Here is a 4149-nt window from a genome sequence, read left to right on the forward strand (position 1 = left end):
AAACATAATTTAAGGGCATGTTGAAGTAAATTTTCAAAATAGCAAATTGGTAAACTACAAATGGATCGTCCACATTTGTAGGGTTTTAACGTGTAAGGTGCATTTAGCCACAAGCGGAAATTACATTTGTCCAAAAACTTGAGGTGAAGGGAAGCGTGGCAGCGTGTCATCGTAATACGTTCGTTTTCCGATAGTATCGTCATGAATACCATTTCTTCCTCAATCCGATTTGTAGGGTCGTGGTTTAAACCAAGAGTTTTTTTTTCTATATATATATAGAGGGTTTTTCAATCTTATTTTCTATAGAACCAAGTGCTTAACGATACATAATTTTAAACCACAAGAAAATTGAAATTAAGAAAAAAATGAAATCAGTTGTAATTTTTTTTATTATTCTTAGCATACTTGGTGCAGAATCCACATCTACATTTAAGGATTCCCCTACGGATACCAACCATGCGGTTGATCTTCATAAATTTTGTAAACTTGGTTGTGTCTTTTCTCTTTGCAGCAATGTTTCCACCCCAGAAAACCTGAGTAAGCTAATTTCTAGTACTCTTGTATTACCTATTTTATTCTTGTACATTTTTGGATGAAGCTAATATATATTTTAATCGTTTAAGTTTTTGGACTTTTGACGCCTCAAGCTAAATGCTATTACATATAAGTAACCTCTTGTTTGGTTCTTTTCTTCTTCCGGCTTCTATAATATTGTTCCTTTCACATGGCTCTTTTGATTATACATATCTATGCATGTCACATTCTAGTTGTGATATTCTGGTCCACCTACAGCTAATTCACATCATCTTCCCTTTTGTTCCACAAAAAAAAAAAAAAAAAAGAGTTTTAGTTTAATGTGTTTTTTGATATTTCTTTTAAATTTTATGCAGTAGTACTGCTGGCAAACATGTTGTAATGAAAATAATTCATAGAGGAAGACAATGTTTGCTATTGAGCATGAAATGTCATTAGAGATGATCCTTGTCATGACTAACATTCAATTAGAGTAGTATTCATATACAAAATTTGTATCTCGAACTCACAATCAACGAGAGATTAGTAGTAGTATTCATACTAAAATTTGGTCCGTTTCTTTAATAACTTTCCCTAGTTTCGATGGACTATTATGTTTTCTTTAATTGTTTCTTTTTCTTTCTAAACCTGACAGATGTGGACAAAGTAGAAAGTTGTGTGAATGAGTGTGATCAAACGTGTAAGAAGAACTGATGCTAAAGAAAAGAAGATGAAGTATACTGAGAGGAGAAGGGAACAGGGATTGGCTTTCCAAGATATACTATATATGAATAAACAAAAATCAAGTGGTGAAAATTAAAACCATTGGTTTAAAAAGATTATTATTTCATATTTAAGCATATGTTTTGTTTTGATATAAATAAAGTTTCAAGTTTTTGCATGTCGTTAATTATGAGCAATGGGTAAAAAAGAGCCCTTTCTCTCTTTTAATGCTATACGAGAATTAAGTGTGTTTTGCCAGAATTTTTGCTTTACTATAGATTGTGTGTGTGTTTGTGTTTGTGGTTGAATTGGTGAATAAAGGTTAATAATCTCACAAACAAATTTTATTTCGTTGATTTGAAAATATTTCTAAGGCACCAATTATCCGTTTGAAGGTTGACGATCAAATCTCGGTCCACCTTATAATTGTTAAACTAAAAATTAATCTTAATTTGAAATAAGTGTTTTGGTTTTAAAAGATAGGATGGGTCAGTTGGATGCATCGAGCATTTTCACTAGGTGGACACCCCATAACACCCTCTCATTACTCCTAGCTCACTAATTTCTCTTAAAAAATAATCCTAAAAAGTTCTCGAAACCTACACAGCTATATAACAATCAAAATGATACCTCTAAAGTTTGTTTTATTTCTATTTTCAATTTAAAAAGTTTAGTTTTACTTCCCCTTCCATTTATTGTTAAAAAAAATGAACTATTTTAATTTCAATTTTTTTAGGAGATATTATAGATGAACCGGGAAAGTGTGAAAATAATTAATTTGAATGATTAGAGAATAAGGGAACGATAGAAATAATTCATTTTAATCAAAAAAAATTCACAGGTTATTTCGATAAGATAACTTTATGTTTCTTCTTTGGTCTCGATGGGTCATGAACGATTTGTCTTTCAAAACAAAAAAAGTTATTTAGCATCTCTTGAATGCAACGTGTTTCAACAAGATTACTTAATAGAATACTGTAGCGTGTGAGTAATTGTATATAAATGAGAAAAAAATGAAGAGGAAAGAATTAAGGGAGCTATAATTTTTATGTTTCTTTATTGATAAGGAAAAACCATATATTTTTAAATCATCTGTATCCATTCAAATCTTCACACATATTTCAAAGAAAAACATATCCTTCAAGTAATTATAGGTTTTAGGGTGTCCTTCACCCAAAGAGAAAAGGAAATTAATAATAATAATAATAATAATAATACTCACGAAGGATTATGCATGGCTTTTGATTCCTAGTTTTTTTTTTTTTTTAAATAACTTTATTCCTTGTTCCAATTATTTTAACTCTGAATTTTTAAATTGTTTTCTTTAAAAAAGCTACGAGATATTCTTTCTAAAATGAAATATTAAAATGGATGGAAAAATGACGTGAAAAACAATAAATTATTAAAGTACTAAAATATTTGTTTTATTGTTTATGACCCAACATATTTCATATAAAAGAGTGAATATTATTAATTATAGTAAAATGAAAAATGTATTACAAATATCAAACGTTGGAAGGCTTAAGTACTTGATTTCTAACTTAATCATAATATTAGATCATAAGTACAAGAACTGGCTTTTCATTTCGTACATCAATTGAATAATGAAAGAAAGGTAATTGTAACAAATAAAAATGGTTGAAGTGCCTTGAATTTAATTTGTTATGTGGTGCTACAAACAACAAAGAACATTTGCACCGTTTGTATTAAGAAAACATTCTCTCTAATAATAGATTTTCTCTCTATCTAGTAAATGTAGCTAACACTTCGTTCGTAAACTACGTATATCAAATGTGTCGATTTCTCCATACGTTTTTGGTAATTCTATAGTTCGTCGTCATTTCTTCAACAAAAGTTGTGACATCTCTCTTTATCTTTTCAATGTGGGTGATTCTCCACTTACTCCAAACTATGTAGTCTATTTGAGTTCACGTGTAACGACCCAACTTTTCCGGACTAAGCTGAGGTCACTACTAAAAACCAAAACTCGACAATTCAACATAAAATTTAAAACGGACCAGATACGATTCATTAAAACAGTATAATCCTTACAAAAGACAGTTTCGGGCCCTATTTTAAATAATTCAAAAAAAATCACAAAATAAAATGTCAAGTCACCAGTCCAAAAATCACAATCAAAATATTCTGACAAAATACATAGCGGAAGCGAAAGAAAAACAGACGCGTCCATATGGCCTTCACGCACCCTTCCTGCCTCTCGTCGGTCTGCCCCTCGCTGTACCCCTACCTGAAAAGTTAAAGAAAAGAAAGGGTGAGTATAAACATACCCAGTAAGGGACCCACTACTGGGCCCGTTAGGGAACAACAGTTAACTTCCTATTCGGGGGTACCCTACATAACAGTCTAGTGGTTCCGTAGAACACACATATCAGTCTAGTGCTCCCGAAGGATGCACGTATCAGTCTAGTGCTCCCGAAGGATGCACACATCAGTCTAGTGCTCCCGAAGGATGCACATATCAGTCTAGTGCTCCCGAAGGATGCACATATCAGTCTAGTGCTCCCGAAGGATGCACATATCCGTAAGGCACACTACCCCATAGATGAAGCTAACCGTTACCCCTCAGCCCTTACCAAACTGTCTACATCAGTCACATCTCAACGGCATTCATATTACAGTCCCGCCATAGGCTTTGTCAGTCAGATAGTATAGGTTTAAACATCTACACCCTCAGTTGCTATATGCATTACCGATTCGTACACCAATAGGGAAACCCTAGGTCCAATCGACCAACCAACCAAAACCGGACTCACTGTCCATCCCCGTCCAAACTCCATGAGCTACATTCAGACCAGTGTTTAATACATACTAAACCGTAACTTTAAGGTCCATCAACATATAATTTCAATCCACAGATAGCAGTCACAGTATATTTTCATCCGACAAAATATA

General features: G+C 32.7%; 1 long non-coding RNA gene across 1 annotated transcript; it reads left to right on the forward strand.

Annotated features, from left to right (window-relative positions):
* Positions 1-307: 307 nt before the first annotated feature.
* Positions 308-1497, forward strand: LOC127151419 (uncharacterized). Its single transcript, XR_007824355.1, has 2 exons — positions 308-537; positions 1169-1497. It is a non-coding gene; the product is annotated as an uncharacterized LOC127151419 (long non-coding RNA).
* The last annotated feature ends 2652 nt before the right edge of the window (positions 1498-4149 follow it).

The sequence above is a fragment of the Cucumis melo genome, chromosome 1, assembly GCF_025177605.1.
Source record: "Cucumis melo cultivar AY chromosome 1, USDA_Cmelo_AY_1.0, whole genome shotgun sequence".
Lineage (NCBI taxonomy): Eukaryota > Viridiplantae > Streptophyta > Magnoliopsida > Cucurbitales > Cucurbitaceae > Cucumis > Cucumis melo.